Raw genomic sequence first — 22,377 nt, 5'->3', positions numbered from 1 at the left:
AGTAGACGCCTTCAAAGTTGATAACGTTATGGTTTTTGGGGCTGGAATCTCGAGGTGGCGTCTCCACTCGCACTTTCTTTTTTTCGCGCGTTTTATCGCCTACCAAGCTTCGTGTCGCAGTGAGAAAGGCGTTTTCGGAATTTTGATATTGTGCTACACTTATACTCGAAGAATGATTTTGCTCTTTAGTTTCCCCTTAAGAAAGTCCGTGTGGTCATATTGGCGGGTTCTCGACCATGGCTTGCCTCATAATGGCATCGCTGTATTCATTGGCGCGCGTTAAACCTCACAATTTAGCTTATACCAGTGTTATCGAGGTATGCCTAACTTCATTTACCTTCAGTATAAGCTGACGAAATCTATGTCGCAATATTAATGTATCTGTTGAATCTTTATAAATAATTAGTGAAGCTAACACTCACGCTCATTTTTCTTTTACAGGCATGTGATGGCGCCTATTCCTGTCCTTGTCTCTTCCGTGTGAGTCCATTTACAATATTTTTCTATATATGTGTCGGCCTAATGACGCAATGCTTCAGAAGGAAACAAAATAGATCAGGTAAATTAGGATTGGTCGAACGCCAGACACAATGCGGTGTTCAAAAAGGCTACGTTGCTCGTAAAAACAGTGAGTTGGTGTCAACTAAACCATATTGCCATGTATACCGTGAAGGTGACTACGCTAAGTGAGTGGCTTCATCGGGCTGCACAAACGCCGCTTCAGGGATTTCTTTTTTCATGTCAACTTTATTTTTTATTTTTATAAAGCGTGTTATTTATATTCAATTTATTCATTGCCGCTATTCGGGGACTTCTACGGAAATTGCCTCCGCGCATACTGCTCCATTTTTATCGGCTGAGCTGGCTGAGGTGGAGCCATTCGACATACAGCCCGCGTCTGTATAAACCAACTATATACACCACTTGCTCTCAATACAAACGTCCATTCTTACTCCCGCTAGACCTCGTAGCTCCTGTACTTTCTGCTCTTTGACACCCTTCCTCGCTTCCTTATTGGCTGCGCAAGACTGCAGCACCTTTATTTTTCGAGCATTAACCACTGTGCGCCAACCCCCTCCTCTCATTCATTGGTGTTCGTCGGATCTTTCCTTCGTGCGGCTTTTGGCCAAGCATGTCCTTAACTGCCTTTTGCCCATACATAACACCACCTGCTAGCCTACGAAGTATCTTTCGTTTTACTCATCCTTATCGCCTCCTCTTACGAGCGAAATAGAAGAAAGGGGAAAGATTATGTACAGTTTATGGGGTTGCACGTGTATTTAGCTGGTCCGCAGTAATCGCAGTTACGCTACATAGTGCCAGGCGTGCCTTCTCACTGAGTAAATGGTTTGTGAGCGTGTTTCGCGTGTGAATGAAGAGACTCGGAGAAGCGACGCCTTTCGCATTTTCCGCCCCATTCACATTTCCGGTGGGGTTGACGTCTCGGCGAAGCATAAATGAGATGATATTTTCTAGTTGGTGCGCATGGTAGTTAGCACGCAAAGTAAAATACTAACTTTGGGAGACAGCGCGAGTGCGGAACCACTCTCCCCTATCCGCCACACCTTTGCACAAAGCACGTCTATGAATGGCTAGGCCAAGTAGTAAGACAACACGTACATAATGAATGGCTGCATTGTTAGGAATCCTAACTAGAGTTAATAAGCGTGTATTGCCGCCACATTGAGGTTTCTCGCTCTCTTAAACAGCAAAGAAAAACAAAATGCTGCTTTTGTGTGTTAGGGGGGGGGGGATCGATGTTCTGTTGATGTTTTTGCACAATAATTAAATATGGGACCTTGGTCCCCATAGCTTATTAATTTACGCAAATTATACACTTTCCGTGCACGAGGCAGAGCGTAGCCAGATAACTTCTTTCTAACTAGCACAACAGGAACTTGTTAAGACTGTTGCCTACAAATTTCGTTAAAGACTGCAAGGCGAAGCGTTATACAACAGGAAAATATATTTCGCAATCTTCAGAAGCCGGGAAATCACGCTTTCTGAAGAGTACTGATGTCTCCCATTCAGCTTAGTGCTCTATATTTCGTAACACACAAATAATAATAAGCGTGACGAAGTTCTGGAATTTTTGTTGCCCACTTGCCCCCCCTTACACGACATCCTCAGCAACCATTCTGGAAACTTTGGTAAACGTGTCTCTAGCTTCTCGTCTGGGCGAAAAATGTAACGATCCCGCCGCAGAATGCACAAGCAAATTGAGTTACAACTTCTCTAAGACTTTGTCTAGCTTGCGTGTCTGTGTGTACTTGTGACCGGGTGGAAACCGTGAGTCACATTATAAAGCCTTCCTGGCAGGGTGGCTCTTCGACGCCGCCTCACAGTGCAAGCTTGCGTGCGTGTTTCAAAAGGGGGAGTTCGTTGCGTCACTGACGAGGAAAACGCGCCCGCCTTCCCGCCAACTCTTGTGGATCTGGCTGGACGAAGACTAGACGAGCGCGCGGAAAAGAGCTGGCAACCGGCTTTTGTCGATCGCGACTTCACTAAAGAGAGAGAAAAAGGCCGTGCAGGGATCCCAAGAGAGGGGAACGAGAACAATGCCGCGAGGCGAGTGGAGAACAATGACACGCGGCCGCATGCAGCCACACAGACGCCAGTGCGTGCGTGCACACAACGTCCGACGTAAGCCGAGCGGAGGGAGGGGGGGAGTCGGTGCATCGTGCACGCGAGCGAGTGCGCTTCCAAGTCTCCCGCCAGTGCCGTCCGTGGAGGCGCCGTTCCGAACGAGCCGGCTACAGAGGGAGGGAGTTAGCCGGTAAGGAAAGAACGGGGGAGGGAGTGGACTTCCCGGCTAGTCGCATTGGATTGTAGGGTTCCGAGCCTCCACCCCTCCTCCTGAAATTTCTCCTTCGTACCCTTGACTCGACTGCCGGGCTTCAGGCGCGGCCCGGCTTGTCCTGGTCTAGCAGGCTTTTACCACACCGCACTGCCCGGCCGCTGCTGGCCCTGTCGGAGACGTATTTGATTATATGGTAGAGAACTCGTCCCCCCTCCTGCTTGGCTGCTTCTCTTCGAGGCGTCTGTATTGAAAGTTCGTTCGTCTGTTTTATTTTCCTGTTTTTTTTCTTTCCCTCCACGCTATCGCTTCTTTCATATTCCCGAGTTCTCATTTTTTTTTTGTATTCGTTTTCATTCGTGCTCTTTGGTGGATGCCTTTCCTCTGCTTGGCGTCTTCGGCCAGCGGGGTACGTTTCATTGCATGCGACCTCTTTTGTTGCCCACACCGGGCACCCCTCTTTTAGTTGACGGTCGGAGGGGGGGGGGGGGAGAGGTGGTGCGGGCGGAGAACGAGTGGGGACAGGGAGAGAGAGTGAAATGAGCAACAGAAGCGAGCATCAGAGAGGGCGTTGCTGTGCGTGAGCGTGCGCGCTTTTTTTCTGGCCCCCTGGCGGCCTTCATTGTGCTCCGGTTGGAAACCACTCCAGCGTGCACGAAGATTATGTAATTATAGACGTCGCGTACTCTCTGGCCTTTCCCTTGCCTTATCTATACTGGTCGCCAGCAGTCCCTTCAGAGACGGTGGCTACAGGCAGTGCGGCGAGATTCGTTTCTGGACCGCTGGCACAAAGGCCCGAGCGACTGTGGAATCTTGAGGAATGCCCTTTCGAAGGGCCCCCTCCCCCCCCCCTCGGAAATTTGGAGGTCTGTACTGTTCTTTACGATTGCTCCGCCGTCCAGGGGGGGGGGGGTAGTTCTCGCGCGGCTTTATTGTGCGCTGCTCATTCAAGTCGACACCATAAAGGCGCACATCAGCGTCTCTTAGTGGACAACATCGTGCCAAGCCGGTGGTCTTCGGTTTTCTCGAGGGCGCTTGTTTACAAAATTTATCCACGAATAATAGCAAACTTAAGCTCAGGGAAGCCTCTAGCTCATTTGATAGAATTGTCCTGTATAGTAGAACCTGAATTACCCTGCTGTTCCCAGTGTTTGTTAGAAAGTCGCCACATGAGTCGTGCGGTGTAAGTGGTTCCGGCCTGTGCATAAAATCCCTATGGATCAATCACATCAGGTTTCCTCCACTATCGGTTACTATTGCTAGTGTTACAGCTTTTCAGCTAATTCTTCTATGATGAACAAAGGCGGTCATATCAACCGTTCAACATCACTTTGGCCGAGCCACTGTCGTAGAGGAGCTTCTGGGAAGCCGCCTGCGCCTTAATTACACTTCGCCAATTTCGTTGAATTACTCTTTGTTAGAGTGCTACTGCGGCCTTCTTAATTTGAGCCCGCGACTAAACGCGCTGGTGAATGTTTTTTGTCACTTATCGTAAGAATACTGCAGCAGGAGTTTTTCTTTTCTTTTTTTTTAGTAAAGGCGTATGTATGTAGGTATCGGCGCTGATATACTGGCAATGCCCCTGCTAAGTGAATTGCTTTTTGATCTTCTCAGTGTATATTAGGCCCTATACCGCTCAAATATTCTACGATTAGCCTCCACGTACAGAGATAGTTAATTACTCCGTCTATAATATGAGCATATACGTATCGGCATATTTCTATAGCCTGGCGGGACAGACTGTTTCAGCCAAAGCTTACAACTCAAACAAAGTTAATCAGATCAGCTCCTAGAAGCTTCTCATTGTGGTTGGTGTGTGCGAAGTACCGGTATGCATGAGAAATAGCGTGCATATGTGTGTGTGTGTGTGTGTGTGTGTGTGTGTGTGTGTGTGTGTGTGTGTGTGTGTGTGAGTAAGTGAGTGAGTGAGTGAGTGAGTGAGTGAGTGCGTGCGTGCGTGCGTGCGTGCGTGCGGTTTCCTTATGGTTATTTCTACATCTATTGTCGAAAAGCAGTTGACACAATAAAGAGAAACAATGTCGCCCCCTTGTGCCGAAGTGTCAGTCCCCTGGGCAACTCGCGAAAGCACACGCAAAAATATATGGTGTCTTTGGTGCATCGGCGACTGCCATTGGTGATACGAAGACCTATAGCCACAACCCAGACTCTACAGAACACAAAACTTTTTTCGTATTTTGTTGGCCACTCAATTACATACACTTCCACATGCACGACCATTCCGGTGATTTACGTCGCACTAAAACACAGTCGGCATTAAACAAAAAAAAAAAATCTAGGTCGAAATTAGAGGAGCAGTGGTGCACCAAAAGTCCCCCTTAACTGTCCGTGCTTTTGTGGGAGTTTCGGGGGACGGTTATGCTAGTGAAAATGGTTGATTGGGCGAGCTGTTGATTCCTGATGGTTTGAAAAACGAGCGTGATAGTAGACAGGGACAGGCTCTTACTACCACCAACTTAAAATTTAATCGGACAGCTATGGACTATACACTGATGGATGAAGCATTTCGTAAGCGCATACGATAAGGCTAAATCGCAAACCAACATAGCAAAACCGTATAAAATATCTGTCGATGAGCCCCACCTTGCCAACGCCCACTTTGCCTTACATGCAGCTATTCCTTAACGCCTATGGCATCTGCGAGTGGCCAAAAACTCTAGCTGCTTATCGGACAGAGCTATTGACGGTTTGCTCGCGCAAGTCAAATATTCACGCGTTATATGTTTGCATCTTTAATGATAATTCATTGATAATTTATTGACAAGATTAGCGCACAAGGATTATCATGCTTTAATGGGCCAATTAAATAACCGCATTGTGAATTACGTATGTTTCGTTTGACTTTAACTATTAGCGCTGCCACACGGCCACCATGCACCGAGTTCCGTTAAACGCCATCAATGTACAACTCCATTAGGAAGTTCGATGGAGGCGGCCTTGAGACCATGCATATTGAGACGATGCAGAAGCCGCAAGGGGCCCATTATAGGCGCTGCTACATCTGCGTCCTACATGTCTAATCTCGCTGAAAACATTCTCAATCGTACGAATGATTAAAAATATATCTAAATGATTGAAACCAAAGTAAAGGTAGTTGTTTTAGCGTGTATCACGGAAACGCTCGTGTATATGCAAGAACCTTGGCAGCACTGTTGTCAGGGGTGCTGGCAACACTAAGTTTGTCTTGCTCTGCAATATATATATATATATATATATATATATATATATATATATATATATATATATATATATATATATATATATATATATATATATATATATATATATATATATATATATATATATATATATATATTCTGCGAAACCCAACCCAGGCTGTCATATCGATGTCTTCAAAGTTGCACTACCGCGCCGACCGCGTTATAATTTCCAATATTGGACCAGGACACGTCTTCCTCGCAGCTGACGAAACCCTCACGGCGCCTGCATGCTTCGTGATTCACTTCTGCGGCAGCGGCCACCAGGGTCAATAAAGAGGGAAGAACCCTCGACACTCACCGCTACGACATCTAGTGGTGTTAAAGCAGAATAAAGGGCACCTCAAGATAAACTGAACGAGGTGCACAAACGTCAACATACAACGGTGCGCTCGGATAGGAGACACTTGTTCGAAATAGCGGCAGGCTGCTTTAGCGAGGTACACGTATAGGGGAGAGCACGCGCACTTGTACGCGTATTATTTGTTTATTACGCAAGTGTTTTATTCTGAGGTTCACCAGGGCTTTAGTGACGTATTTCCGTCACGGAACCGACTTCGAAAATGTACACGTGGCCAGAAAAGAAACAAAGTTCCGCCAAAGGGAGTCGAACCCATGACCTCTCTGTCAGGGACAACATGTAGATGCCGGGCATGCTATTCTCTGCGCCGTGGTTCCATGCATGCTCTACAGCTTTTAGAATTACGCCGTTTTTACGTGCAACTGTGCTCTTCATAAAATGAATGCATCATAACTGCCCTGCCGCCGTGGTCTAGGGGCTAACGTACTCGGCTGCTGGCCCGCAGGTCGTGGGATCGAATCCCGGCTGCGACGGCTGCATTTCCTATGGAGGTGAAAGTTCTGTACGCCCGTGTACTCAGACTTGGGTGCGCGTTAAAGAACTCCACATGATCGAAATATCCGGAGCCCTCCATGGACGGCCCTGGAAAAGGGGGCTCATTGTATCTAGCGGGCTGCAGTGACGAATTCGGTATGCGCAACAAGTGCTCTTGTTGCGCTAAAATGTCGCTTGACGTTGCCATTCTTTTATATTTCAGATTTATTGCAGACAGTGACAAATAACATGATGTACAATTGTTCTGTCCATAGGAGGGGGGACGGAAAAGGCAGGAACTCGTGACTGAGGGTCACACACCTTTCTAGACACACATAACTCAAAGAACAGAGGCTGTTTCATGAGGAAAGATTTAGGCATCCACAAGATTAATTATGATGTACATATTTGGCAATACAAGGTGATTACAAATATAGAAGAGTATTACGGACATAGCACACCACAACAGATAAGTAAATACAGGTTGGAGAAAAAATAAAAAAAGAAATTATTCCTGAACTGATAGAAGGTATACGCAGTACTTCAAATAACGTCCTACACAAATTTCATATATGTGTAATTTGTGGATATGGATCATATATGGATCAAGTTTCGTAAAGCATATCGATGCGGACTTCCACAATGACTTAAGTCCGAACGCCAGAGTTTTCGTTCCACGTTGACGTTTAAACTCATAGTATACCCTCGTGGGATGCTTCACACACAAAAAAAAAGAAAAAAAAAAGAAAACTGGAGAGAAGTTTCGTCTTTGTATACTTTAGCCGAACATAGCGATATTAATTGCGATAGGCAATGATTATTATGATAGATGGTGTTTTATGGCGTCAGGACCACTCGATGGCCAAATAGCGCCAGTTAATAACTATCACAGGTATCACACCTCTTCACAATAGGCAAGAAAATAATGGAAGCACTATCAGCGACGTCGCAAAACTTCAATTTCGTGTGAAGGCGCGGTTCGCTATAGTGAAGGGTTCGCAGGCCATGTGTTTGAGATCCCTGGCCTATTCTAATAACGTAAAGACATCCGCATTACCTAAGAAAAGATGTGTTAGTGGTGAGCATTTTTTTTTTGCACAATTACCTCAAGACGTTCATTGTAACAAATCATTAGAAATACAAAGTTCGGAAGCATTGGCCGCAGACAGATACGAAACCGGTCTTGTGAATGCGTAGCATGACAAGTCAGCGCGAACAATTTGATCCCCGTTGCTACCGTTAAATTTAACGCTCACTGTTATCCTTCCAATTGTAAACAGCTATGACCTACAGTGTGCGCGTGATCTATGTGTTTATGTATATATCTTTTCACTCCTTATTCACTCGTCGATGTGGGTTATAGCGTGGAACGGCAAACGGATTTTTTTATTCACTCTTACCCCCACCCTTTCATCTAATTTATTGTTAGCATAATTTATAGCAGCTTCAATGTTACATAACCTTAATATTTTGGAGTCATTCAACGCTATAGAAATGTGTGTATGTCCAGTTGGCTTTACACTGCGCTTGTTCCTCCAAGAATCACATACTGCGATCCATGCGGTCCGTGCCTAAAAAATAATCGAAATGCTATCCATCTTGAAAATGTGACACTGGTAACGAAGTTTTTGTATGATTGAATTTATCAAACCGTTCACTTTGACTGAACGGTTTGCACCTCGAGTCACCAGCACTGCATTAATGGCCAAAACAATATGTACCTTGTGCAGTTACGCCAACTGAAAGTTCATGCATTATGTGTAGTGACTACGTATATATCTGCGTGTTCTTTCTTAAGAAACATGTGTTTTTACTTTGTGTGTGGGACCGAGAACATCAGAATCGCATGAAATATTCGCTAGAACATGCGCTTATATATTCGTTTTACAGTGACGAGGGAAAGAAAGAGAAGCGAGCCAGCAGTCCACTCCCCATAGCAACGGAAATAAATGCGCTCTCACGAGCTTTACTTCGATCTTTTTGCCCATTGCTTTCACGTCACTCTACCACCTACTTTCCGCTGAGCCGACTCGTAACCAAGGTTAACAGTATATCCGTGTTCTCAGCCTTGTTCGACGTTCCGAGACAACCTCGAGCGAAGGCGATAGGAAGTAGAGAAAAAAAAAAAGTCCAAAAAGTGAAAAAGAGGAGCCACGGACGGCGAGGGGCCGAAGGAGATAGATTGCAGGGGGCTGTCTATGCGGCGACATTGATGGATACGCTTCCGATTGGCCCGCGTCAAGCGATCGCTATGGGGCCTACGCGCGCAGGCTCCGCCTCCGACGCGAACGCCCCCTCTCCGCCTGGCGGCGGTCGCTCAAACTATGGTTTTGTGAAACACCCGCTAGATGGCGCCTGCGGTACAAGGTGGCGCGTTTCCACGAATTTTTGCCGCGGGAACGTGATCGCGTCGAGTAGCGTCCTGCATATATTGCATTGGGTTGCAATATTATCATCTCATTGTGTGATTCTTGCCACGCTGATTGTCCGCCACACTTCGTGCCACCGCAATCAGTATGCGAGCGAAAAGCAGATTCGTTTTTTAAGCAACCCTTTTCTGATGATGCGTGTATTTCAGTGCGTTAAGTTTCAGTGCCCTGCGCATTTTTATGCAGCATGGACATTTTTTAGCCTTTCGATTGAATCATATGTGGGGCTTTACGTCCCAAAACCACCATAATATTACGAGAGATGCCGTAATGGGGGGGTCCGCAAATTTTGATCACCGGGGGTCGTGAAGGTGAGTACCCAAATCTGAGCACACTGGCCTACAGCATTTTCGCCTCCACGGAACATGAAGCCGCCGCAGACTCGATTAGATACCGCGACCTGCGAATCAGCAGCCGAGTACCTTAGCCGCTACACCACCGCGGCGGGGCAACATTAGGCCTTTCGAAAATTAACTTGGGTCTTACATGTTTTGCTTAATTTTGCTCGAAAGGCTTTGCCACCTTTTGATACAATATAAGTACTGTTAAACGTGAGAAGCATGCAAGGTAGACCTAACGATACTGTCACTGTCGTCGCAAGATAGTTATAATTTATGTTATTGAAGTGCAGCTTCCAGATCTTCAGCCAGTTCGTCTTCCGTACTAGGACGAAAATAGGCCCTGCCTCAAGAATACTTCTTGCTGGAGCTAGCAGCATTCCTCATGCGTGCTTTTGCGCTTATCTGCATTCAATTTGCACTTTTCATACTATGTTCATGCTCGTTGAATATTTCTACTGCCGCCGCGGCGCATTGAAACGAATGCCTTACGTGGATCGCTTACTTGATGCTTCATAAGGAATTCAATTTCGCCATATAATGTACTCGGTAATTATGACGCCATACGTTCTCGCAAAAAAAAACAAAAAAAAAACGAGGGGCCACGTTCACGAAACTTGTTCCTTCGTTGGTGGAATTTTCATTCCTTGTTTTTTTTTTTTTTTTTTTTTGTCGATGGGCCGGTTATCTTCGCTAATGATATGTCCAACGTCAAGATTGGCTGAACTTTCTTCGCACGCAACAGTCCAACCGAACTGATTTTTGTTAACGTGGAAAAACGATTTATTTTACTTGGGAAATGACTATGCTTTCTCCTTCAGAACATGAACCAACAGCTATTTTACCTGTAATTTCAGAAACGTATAACACTGCAAGTTCTTGCGTCGTGTGTGTGTCAAACGTAGCGCCTCGTATTCGTTTCTCGCTACATTGTTTTCTAGTACTGCGTATAGACCTCACCTGTCAGCTGTCTTGCGGTGGATAACTTTGACCAGGTGGGGCTTTAGTTTCTGGCAGCGAAGGAGAATGTTCAATTAAGCCAGTGGTGTACTCGAACACCCTAATAAACTTGCGTGCCTGTTTAGAGAGACTAAATTGTTCTCCAAACATTGGAGGAATCTGTTTGTTGCAAAACCTCGCAAACAAGCCTCGGCTTTTATGTATATATACAGCGTTGATTGATATGTGGGGTTTAACGTCCCAAAATCACCATATGATTATGAAGATGCCGTAGTGGAGGGCTCCGGAAATTTAGACCACCTGGGGTTCTATACACAGCGTATCTGGATGTAACCATGTTTACCGCAACAGCTGTGATATACGTATATATACATGCAAAAGTTACCAACATGAAACAGTAACAACAAAGTTCAACAGGCCACACTTGCGCTTTGCTTCTTGTACGACTTAGTTGCCTACTATTTCTTCCTCCATGGACGGAAGCGCTGCCTATTCTTTCAAATGAGTTCTTGCATAATAAATGCCCGAACATGCTGCGAAAAAGGGTGATGGCGGGCATTCTGGTTGATGATTCGCTTGACTTTTAATACACTCCAAGCTCTTGGTTAGTATTGCTTATATGCGTTATATTACGCAAGATGCGATCAAATTGAATCACTTGTAAACATATACAGCTATTTGTAGGACCGGTATATATCTTCATTAAATTATGTAAGGTATGAAACAGCTAACGCCCATATTTGATTGGAATATTCTTGCAACTTTCATGCCATCTTTCGTGATGTTCGCCGTTCTCGAAAGTTAACTTGCATGCTTTATAATAATACTCCGGAGCTTGCCCGTCAATCTGCATAAGAAAATTGCTTTGAATTGAACTTACGAATTTACTAACCGAGATCTCACGTGCGCCTTTTTTTATGTTCTCTGCTTTCTATCTCTCTATCTTTTCATCCCTTAATCCCTTTTTCCCAGTGTAGGATATATAGCAATCGGGACGCGCGTCTACTTGACCTCCCTGCATTTCCTTTCCTCTACCTGCTCCGCTACGAATTTGACTGGTATAGCCTTGTTCTCGCTGTGGGAGTTCATTTACGCTTAAGTGTGTATTACTTCATGATTCGTTGTGCAGAAATACTGGCTTATGCGAAGAGTAAGATTGAGATATGACGGAAACAACATACTTCCTTCGGCGAAAGAATAGAATTTTTGGGGGGTGCAGCGTTTCGGTATACGGCTGCTGCGACTTTGCTTGATGTGTGCCGCCAGTGGCCTGTTGCTTCGAATGAGCATTATACCAACCGGCTCGAAGTAGAAACATTCTTGTCGTTTGTATTTTCTTTTTCATTTCATGCGAGATAAATAAACCCTATCGGATGGTATAGCGTGATGTTCAAGCAGCTATAATCGTTACAGAAAGTCCGCCTCAGTGGAAAAGTGTGCTCGTCTGCTTACCTGCACGTTGCAGGGTTCGATCGCCACAGTGGCGGTCGTTTTTCGGTGGAAGGGCCGTGTATTATGCAATGTCAGCGCACGTTAAAAAAAACGCCAGATGGTCAAAATATCCGGAACCCTGCATTAGGGCGTCTTTCATAATCATGTCGTGGTTCGGGGACGTAAACCCCTGATATTCCTATCAATTGTTACAGAAAAGCTGTAATAATTCACGCTGAGATTCACTGAGATTTGCGCTGAGTCAGGACAGCGCGTAGTTCACGATAAGCCAGCACTGTGGGTTGCAGAGCTGTCGTGCATGCTCTATAAATACCATTGTACGCGGCGCCCTATATATTTCTCTTATGTGCTATACTAATGATATGTGTATTTATATATTCATTGTTTTTCTGCTACAATCGCCACGGCTGCGCTCTGTATGGTGCCGATTAACCTCCGCTCATATAGAGAAATGGACATGCGTTGTCATCACCGGGACAATTGAAGGCAAACATATGTTAACCCCACCACGACACCTCTCGTTTGATTTTAATGAGACAAGATAAAAAAGACGAACGATTCCATGTCTCGTAAATGCATTCGATTAAAGCAGGTGCGCTCGGCACAACGCCGTAGAAATGGTGCTCAGAACTGTCAACAGGTTTACTCAACCTCGGCCGCGCATGTGCAACGAAAATGTCCACGTAATAACCAAAGGCCTAATTAATGGGGCCTCGTTCTTATTCCGAAGTTTCAGCACTGGTGCTTCGTTCTCGATGATGACCCATATCACTATTGGTTGATATGTGTTCTTACTAAAATGTGTACCCCAGCTCTTTTTTTTTCTTTTGCCGATTATGTTAGAATCGCCAAAGCTGAGGTGACAGTGCTGCCGTAACCTGCTTTTTTTCCCTTTATTTTTCACGTCCCCCCCATGCACACGTATGCAGCCGGCTCCAGTTCCACGCGCCTCGCCCAAACTGGGTTAGATCAACTTAGTACGTTGCCACGCCATCCTACGCAGCCACTGCCTCGACGGCAGCCGCTTCAGAGTCGGTAGGCGCAGGCGGGCGATGGTTGGGAGCTTCGTGACACTTCTCCAGCTGCAGCCGAACCCCTGATCACACACGCACGCACGCCGCTCGGAGCGAAGCAGGAAGTTGGCGCTCGCACTTTGCTCGCGTGCACACACACACACACACACTGTCCGAGAGCTCGCCATGGAAAAGCGAGCGCCTTCTGTTTCCAAGCGCGTGACAACAGAAGCGAGACGAACAAAAAAAAAAAAAAAGCGAAATAACGGGGCGTAGTTTGCGCAGAGGGCCAGGTGTTGTTCGCGGGGCGCGCGCGGGATGTAAGAAACTAATACAAAGGAAGCTGCTGCCAGCGCGGCTCTTGCATGCGGCGCGAAGGCTGGCGCGCGCTCCTGCAAACTGCTGACGTCTCTTCCCGTGGTGTGCAGCGCGAGATGCCGCCGCCGCCACCTCGCCTTCCCGTTCTACCCCATCGCCAATTCCGAACCTTCCTCGCAACTTCCCTGCACACCTAACCTCCCGCCTCTTCTCGACGTCGCGAGACCTCGGGCGCGTCTATGTCGAGGAGGACCGCATCAAACGCAGCGCGGTTCGCTGTGCCAGCTCGTCTAATTCCACCCCTCTAGCGCCACCGGGCCTGAGTAGGCTATACACGCACGCAACGGCGGCGCCTGTGTGTAAAGTGGGGAGGGCTTCGCCCTTTGCTGACTTCCCTCCTCCTCCCTCGCCCCACAACACTAACCTCTCTTGCGCGAGTTGTTTGTTGCGCGGCGAAAAAGACCGCGGTGTCTGCTGACGTAGTAGCCCGGGTGGCGGCACATGCGCCAGCTTCCTTGGCTTCCACCCCCGGCGGCCGAAAGCTGCTGCGGCATGGCTGGCCGCCCCGCATAGATGTACCGAGTGCTCTGCCAGAGCCGCTGTAAATAAACCCCGGAACGTGTAAGGTCGCGCCCAGGAATCCGCGGCCTCCGAGGGTCTCGACCTCCGAGAAGCTCTGGACTGATATACTCACAAAAACGCTCTCTCATAGCGAAAAAATAAACTTTGTATAAGAGACTGCTTCAGCCAATCCTGATGCTCGACATTTCATTGGTGGTATCGGCCGGCCAATAGCAATGAACGACGTGATTTGTGAATTGGCTTTCTCACGCTTGCGCGATCCTTGCGTATATCGAAGCACACTTTCGTCGTTGTAAAGAGAGGTGGTGTAATTCATTAGTCTAACTGAATAGGAATTATGTTTAAATATCTGTATTTTCCTTAAGCTCAAATCAAGTTACTCACTCATGAATAATAAAAAGCGTGCTTTATTTCTTCATTTTATGTATGCAAATCAAATAAATCATAAACATTTCACATGGAAGCCACACTCCTACTGCACACGGCAGTACATACGAATTGAAGGGCGATCTCTTTCATTTCGGCCATTACGTACTGTAGTGAAAGTTTTAACAGCATGCTGTATTAAATCTTTGTGGTTCTCTTCAGAACGAACATTGTCGACAGTTCTCAGTGAAGAAGGTCCGGTTGATTGATATGTGGGGCTTAACGTCCCAAAACTACGATATCATTATGAGAGACGCCGTAGTGGAGGGCTCCGGAAATTTCGACCACCTGAGGTTCTTTACATAACGTGAACCCAATCTGGCACACGGGCTTAGAGCATTTCCGCCTCCACCGGAAATGCAGCCGCCGCAGTCGGAATTCGATCCCGCGACCTGCGGGTCAACAATCGAGTACCTTAGCCACTACACCACCGCGGCGGGGCGCAAGAATGTCTGGTTAGATGCCTGTTTATAGACATACTTTACCTTTGCATTCTTGTAAAGGTTTTCGTAGTTCGCCTGCCGCGAAACGGTTATTGCATCCCGTACCTATTTGTGCAGAGCTCTTTTGAACCGACACGTATTTGTACTTCCAGCGGATATTGAAAGGCACGTATAGATTATTGAAAATCCCAGGCATTCTAAATTGGAACCAATAGTGATATACGCTAGTACCACTGGTTCAGATTTTTACATCGGCATAGTTTTGACCATTATGAGCACCCGCAGGTCTCTCTGAAAGGATTTCGCACAATATTGATGATTTGTTTACATAAAGTGCGCACCCCCCCCCCCCCTTTTTTTTTTCTAGAAGGGACTTTTATCAATTTCAATGATGTGTTCATCGTGTAAACGTGCTTTCCTGTGCATGTGCCCTTGAAACGTGCATGCGCAAGACAAGCAGCGCCTATTCGGTAGCTAATCAATCTCGCATTGCACCTCCGCATCCCGCACTGCATTTGTGCGTAAGGGTGAAGCTACACGTCCTCATGGGAGGACTGAGTGTGTCTCGGGGATAGGGAGAACGAAAAACAAAAACGAGAAGAACTCCACTGCTCGTGTAACATTTATAACGTTCCCGTCCGCAGCGCTTATCACATTCGTTATCTGACGTCCCGAGCATTCATCACAGTTTTCGCGGGGCAAAGAGTTCATTTCTCATTTTATCACTGCGAGGAGCACGAGCTGCGGCGGAGCGCAAAAGGGAGAAGGTTTGTTATCTCCCTAATGAACAAATCGCACTGGTTTGGTGGACAAGCGTGCACGTACATTTTAATGTCTGGAGGCAATTTTCACTTAGCGCACATTTCCTTTCCGACACCGCGACCGTCGATGCCGCTTTTTTTTATTATTATTCTGCTTTCGTTGCTTCGCACCTCTTGCCAGCACCCACTTACGATGCAGAGCACAGCGCGAGAGTGTCTCGATGCAGACAGCCCATTTGCATTCTGCACCCGAACGCGCCCGCCTTATGAGTTTTTGATTGCCTGGCCATGAAATATGCATCATAAATAGTAACGTATCTATACAGAAAAAAATGGAGGGGGGGAGGGGCAATGACATAACAACGAGGATTTTCTTTATGCAAAGCAATCATTCTGCACTCACAGTAATGGAAAGGAGGAAACAGTAGACACGTCTCGGATTCAAACGCCGCCGTAAGTGCCGATGATTTGCATCTTTGGTCTGAAGTATATGCAGCAGTTCCCTGATAAAAGTTATACAAGGGTGTTAAACTTCCAATACACGATTAGTGTACTGGCGGACTGCGTGTGATATCAGTAGTTATCTATGCGTAAACGGGGTACCGGACAGCACCTGTAAGCATCCATTTATTTGTATATGTATTCTGTTGTCTTGTTGGGAAAAAAAAAGAAAGAAGAAGTACGAGGAGAGACAAGCAGGAGAGGGAAGACAAAGCGTACACGGTGGCGACGAGTTTGAGAAACACACGCCCAAAGAAAGGCAGCACGGATCACGCCGCCGTTGTGGCCCTGCCCACTGCTGTTCGCATGGCAGCAAGGTGGTAAGCAAAGCAAGCACGCATGCACGCACGCAATGCATGCATCCATGCATGCGAGTAAGGCAAGCCGTGCCCCGCACGAAGAATGCGCCTAGAGTGACGCCCCTGGCGGGGAAGCGAATACAAGGAAGAAAACTCCAGCAGCAGAGGAAAGGTTGCGGGTGCTCGGTTCTTGCTTGGGCACTCGGTTTTCTGCCAGCGAAGCCTTTGTGAGAGCTGCTGGGCCAAGCCAAGCAAACCTGCGGGCCACGCCGGCGGGTCGGTACTACGAACCCTCTCACGCGCGCGAACGCGCGAGCGAGCAAGATGGCCGCCGCATGAGTGACGCAGGCACGCCATTTATCACGCGGCCCTCCCCGACCAAGAAACATCGGTCTCTCCCTCGCGCGCGGGTCCTCTCTGCCGCTGGGTGCGCATTTCGGTGTGGCGGCCAACACTTTCTCGCGGCCGCTCGCACGGCTGAGACTCTAGGTGGAGCCGCGGTGGCGTCCGTCGACACGGAACTTGCGTGAATGCGTGACTTATACCCCTGTCACACGGCCACCACTAAACTCCGTTGAACACCGTCAACGTAAATCTCCCCTATATAGGGGGTTCGACGGAGAAGGAGTTGTGGCAGTGTCACACGGCAATGACAAGGTTGTAACAGTTGCCGCGAGGGGGCTCAGCTGGCGCTGTTTGATTTTCGGAAGAGTATTCTAATTTCATCTCAATTGATTTTTTTTGTAAATATTCGTTATGGGGTGTTTACAAAAAAAGCACTATTAAGTAGGAGTAAGAGGCTAACAAACCATTAAAAATAATTTCAAGTAAAAACAAATTTGATGAATGTAGTGATGCTGCTAGTGACGCTGGCCACATTGTGCTTTTAGTTGTTTTGTTGCCTGTGTTCATGCCCGTCTACAGAAGTTCTTGTGCTTCCTTGCCTTGTGAACGCACATTTTGTGTTCTTCAGCCATGAGTGACACAACGACGACCACCACACGCATGGACGAAATATTTTTCAATGGCGCCGGCCGGCCCGACTCGCGAGGCACGGAGTGTAGGGCATCGGTGTTGAGAGTAAGTGAACTCTGGCGGGCGTAAATATATGTGAACAAACACGCGTTGTGAATGAGTACTACAACGAAAGAACTTTTAATATTGCCAAAATGTATTATTCTTTTCACTGCGGCCGCTTAGTGCTCGAGATTTTTCTCTCACCTCTAGACTGCTAGGGACGAGAGTACACTCTAAGCCAAAACGGAGCAACAGGGGTATAGGGGTTGCTCCTTTCAGGGAGCAATTGCATTGCCACTCCCATTACTCTCCTAAAAGGAGTAACTGCAGAGGGAGGAACCGTTGCTCTCCTTTCAGTTCCTCCTTCGGGGGATGAACAGTTACTCCCTCCAGTTCCTCCCTGCAGACCAACAGTTACTCCCACCAGTTGCTCCCTGCTGACCAACCAGTTACTCCCACCAGTTGCTCTTCTAAGAGCAACAGTTACTCTTTACCGTTCCTCCCACGTGTTCGCAGTTACTCTCTGAAAACCAACTGCACATGCTTCCAGTTACTCCTTGGGGAAATGAGTATTTATCTCGAGTATGCTTGTCACACGCTTAACACATGGCGAGAGCTCCTTGGAAGAGCACTGCTTGGGTGCTTCAAAAAGTGGACAATATTGAAAGGAAAATAAATGCTTTATTGTTCTTTTTATGAGGCAACGTGTGACCACACGTAAAAGTAGACTTCGCCACACCACAGCCAGCACTAAACAAACACCATAATACATCAAAGGTTTTCTGCGTCATCCATGGAAAAACAATCTTGAATTTCTAGCATAGGGCACTCTGTGTCATCATTGGTGAGAGAAGGGCAACTTCTCCAATTCTGAAGAACTCAAGTTTCGCAGCTGGTGTTTCCATCAGGCTAGGGCAGCAGAACGTCACCGCAGGCATATGTGAAGCATCTCATTGCTGCCAGAAAAAAAAATAGAAGTGTGAGGTTAAACATGCCAGAATCAATTCATAACAATGAGTCACACACACTGCAGCAGCGCTTACATTCTAGGATGTCTGCTGCAAAACGAAATGTGAAAAAAAGAAAGGTTCGGCCAAACGTTACTTGGCAAGCCATATAAATGCTGATGTGGTAGACGCTCTTCACATGATGTCTCAGACAGCAATATTCTGGAAGAAAATGTGCAGCACCTCAACAAGGCATATTTGTAGCAGTTAAAGATACCCTTAGGTTCAGTTAACTTGTTTCCTATACACAGCTGAGTGACATTTCTATGAGCCCATTCACCAATGGGCATTCTAAACGAGGTCATGTGTGTGGCAAATAACACGTACTGTCCGCTCATGTTAAAATACTTATTTAGCTCGTGCACATAGTTGCTCTCGATTCTACTGTTCTATCATACGCTGCTGCGTCTTGAATTGTGCAATACCTGTAGGCACAAGCCAAGCATGCAAAGCCTGCTTGAAAGCAACCATTTGCAGAGGCTACATGATAATCTTCAGTATATTTCTTTGTACCTGACGCAAACGGCTGGACAAAACTATAGACAAATAAATGTAGACCGTGCTACCTTCAAAAAATGCTTTAAATTTAGAAAACTAGGGTGCATTTGTTCACTCGGTTGACGAGTCACAGCCACGAGATATGTAAACGAAGCAATATATCTTGAGGCATGCACAGATATTCTGATTCTTTGTTTGACAGTGTCACAGATAGCTTGCCAATACATATATATTTGAGAGCAACAAGATGTGAAGCTTTTATTAGTTCAACGTCTTGTTGGTTCACAGCCAAACAGGTTACTGCTTGTTAGACAAATTGGAGTAAGCACACCATGGTTTCCAAAAAAAAAAAAGCATTATTAGAAGTTAGCTCCCGGTGTGAATGTCTGCCTATTTATTTTGTACTGCCTTCTACATGTGCCACAAAGACATTTGTTGAGGATGTGCTACCAGTCAAGCCAAGATCGCATACTTGGTCAATGTGATGGAAATACAAACATTAGAAACACTGCCACCTCTAGTAAGAGCATAACACTTCAGTATCTTGGACTAGCAAAGAGGTGCACAAGAAAGTTAAGCCCACTCTTGCGGAACTTTGAACGCGAATATTTCAGAGTGGGGAAGGTCAACATGCTGTGGCACTTTTAAACCCACGAAACATCTGCAGAAAACAGGGTAAAGGCAAGTCAAGAAACGCTGTTATGAAGGCCTGCGCATGGACAGCTTTGTGAATCTAGGCCCAAGTGTTATGCTTTGTGCAAGCCAAAATCCATGTAAATAGGGAAAGCATACTTTTAGGAGTACCAGCGTAAACAAATCTTGGCAGTTGGCTTTTTAGTACAAACAGCAATCCCTGCAATGAAAACATAAACATTTTATCTTAACGGTAACAGTGTGAGCACACACACGGGCCAGCGGAGCCATGTCGAATTGTCAGTGCCAGTGTAACCATGTGGCATAATGAACTATTCTCTGGCCAACACATGCACAGTTTGCCCCTAAAAAGCGATGCTTTCATATACGTAGTACAAAAAGTCTGCACTTACCAAAATTCACTTGCTTTCTGTACTTTAGCATCGTTGGGAGCATCTTTATCTGCAGTATAACCAAATTTGTGTCATATCCCTGAAAAAAAAGTAAAAGACATGGATCAAATATTGTTTCATTTGGTAGCAGTGAAGACAGGTTAAGAACAGCCAAGTGGGAATCAGCCTAATTATGTGCATGCGGCAAATCCCAAACGGCGTTATTGAGGTTGTCGAAATTTTCGTCGATTGGTATTAACGTCGATATGTGACTTCAACGACATGCCAAGTTTTCACAGCGCATAAAGATTTCATGATGCAGAATAATGACAGCGCTAACGAGAACATACAGCATTTATGATTGTCTTTTACAATATTCAGTTTCGCTAAGGTTTTGCATCACTAAAGAAATCTGAAAGATTTGGGTCATTCCTCCTCCAATTGTTCTGTCAATATGTAAACTGCTCGCTTGATGGTGCGCTTATAAAATAGTACGTTCAGCGCAGAGGTGAAGCAAGTGACGCAGTGATGTGGGCAGATTTTTTTTTTTTTTAGGCGTGCGGGGAGGGGGGGGGGTCCGCTTATCTGAATAGGCCGGGCAAGCGAATATGGTCGTCAATTTGGGCTCCCTACGCCCGGCCTAAAAAAATTCTGTGCGCAACCGCCTGGCTATGCCAGTGAAGTGATGCGACAATGATTTGTTTACTTACTGATTTACATACACTTTACATCTCTAAAAAATGCGGCCCAAGGTCCCAACACTCAGCCGTTAACATTACATAAAGCCAATGGTAAAAAAGTGCCAGTATGAATGCAGCTACAACCCCGCCCCAATGTTTTTTCAAGCGAGGTAGTGTTGCGGAAATGAACTTTTAACTGCAAAAGTACACTGGCACTGCAGTGGTGACAGGGGAAGCAAGAGGGTATGCAGGCGGTAATAGAGGTAATTTAGTCCGATACGGCTAGCAATGCATACGGTGAATAAGAGCAAATCATTTCTCTTTCAATAGCGCAACCACTCAACGATGTATTGTAAGAGCATTAAATGTTGCTGGAAATGCCACTCACCTGCACGCTGATGCATGCACAGTCCTTTGTCCGACGAGCGAACAGGCTTGTAGATAGCTGAAGACGTGTTTACGATGTGTTTGTTCGACCTAGCAGCAAAATCCACAACTACTTCGCGCTCCATAAAGATAAATATACACTAACCTTCATCACGAATAAGTAGAAACGCAAATCTGCGACACACACACACGATCAAAACATAGCTCACAAGCGCGCACGTCCATGTGCTCGCCAACCACAGACCATATGAAAATGAGTTAGTAGTGCGAACGCGAACCTAGTTGCGCCGAAAAAAAAAAAAAAAAAACGTCGAGCAGTGGCAGCACAGGCGTCAGCGCAATAACTTCAGTGTGTTCTCCTAATACATTTATATAAAAAAAACTGAGGTACACTAAAACTCATAAATAAATATAAAAAGTTCAGTGTAATTTTTATTTAGTGCTAGTCAACATAAACACTGAATAAATATTACTTTGTAATTTACATCGTTTGCTACGCTAGCGCCACACTTGTCGTGCGGGCGCAGATGGCGCAGATTTGTCATTCTGCCCTCAAACTACACGGTGAAGCGCGCTACTAAGTGTATGGCTGATGAGAAGCGCGTCTGGGTCCGCTTTTTTTTTTTTTTTCCTTCTCCGATATATCTGGGCGGGGGGGGGGGGGGGGGGGCTTCTTATGCGCGTGTTTTGGTGCTTGATCGACTTTGACGCCCTTACTTCGCGGACGAACGGCGTGTCTAGGCTTTTTTTATCGTTGTTTTGCACGTGTTTCGGCGTTCGGTCCGCTTTGACGTGCCAACTCTCCATTCTGCTGCTGCGTGTGTTAGGTATTTGCCGTACTGTATTCTCAGGCCTTCTGTGTTCAGCCAGCGCTGCTATCTTATTATCTACGGATGCTAAAATAAATCACTGTTTCGGTTTGGTGAAGTTTGGCACACAGAACAAACAACAATCTGGCCCATGAATATCAATGTGGGCGGCATGCATATTTGTGTGCGGTGTCCTGCCGGGGAGTAACCGTTGCGTGACGAGAGCATTTACAGCGGTTCCTCCTTCCGTTGCTCCCTTACAAACTTAAGATGAATACAGTTGCTCCCCCATTCTCGAACAAGTCGGCCATCTTGTTCCGCTTGGTCTTTTCGGAGAGTAACAGTCGGTCTGAAGGAGTAAAAACAGCCGTTGCTCCCATTTTGGCCATTTTTGGCTTAGAGTGTACCCCGTTTCGCTGCGAAGGGAGATCGTCGAACGTCCTTTGCAAAATGCTCCGTTTGCCTTCGTTTGCGTAAGGATAGCCGTGTGACACGGACCGCATCTTCGTTGTCGTAAGGACGAGGGAGTTAAACGGTCTTCGCGGGGTGCCCGTGTGACAGGGG

At 46.4% G+C, this 22,377-nt stretch overlaps 2 long non-coding RNA genes across 2 annotated transcripts in view; both read right to left on the bottom strand.

Moving 5' to 3' along the window:
- LOC142814605 (uncharacterized) overlaps positions 1–22,377 on the bottom strand; it is a 163,774-nt gene that overhangs the window by 54,345 nt on the left and 87,052 nt on the right. The window lies entirely within an intron of this gene.
- On the bottom strand, positions 18,069–21,235 carry LOC142814601 (uncharacterized). The gene is made up of 3 exons (XR_012894964.1): positions 21,006–21,235; positions 19,959–20,037; positions 18,069–18,363 (listed from the first exon to the last, which is right to left on the bottom strand). It is a non-coding gene; the product is annotated as an uncharacterized LOC142814601 (long non-coding RNA).

The sequence above is a fragment of the Rhipicephalus microplus genome, chromosome 4, assembly GCF_043290135.1.
Source record: "Rhipicephalus microplus isolate Deutch F79 chromosome 4, USDA_Rmic, whole genome shotgun sequence".
In the NCBI taxonomy this organism is placed as follows: domain Eukaryota; kingdom Metazoa; phylum Arthropoda; class Arachnida; order Ixodida; family Ixodidae; genus Rhipicephalus; species Rhipicephalus microplus.
The sequence above is the reverse complement of the archived record's forward strand: the minus strand, read 5'-3'. Positions and strand labels throughout refer to the sequence as shown.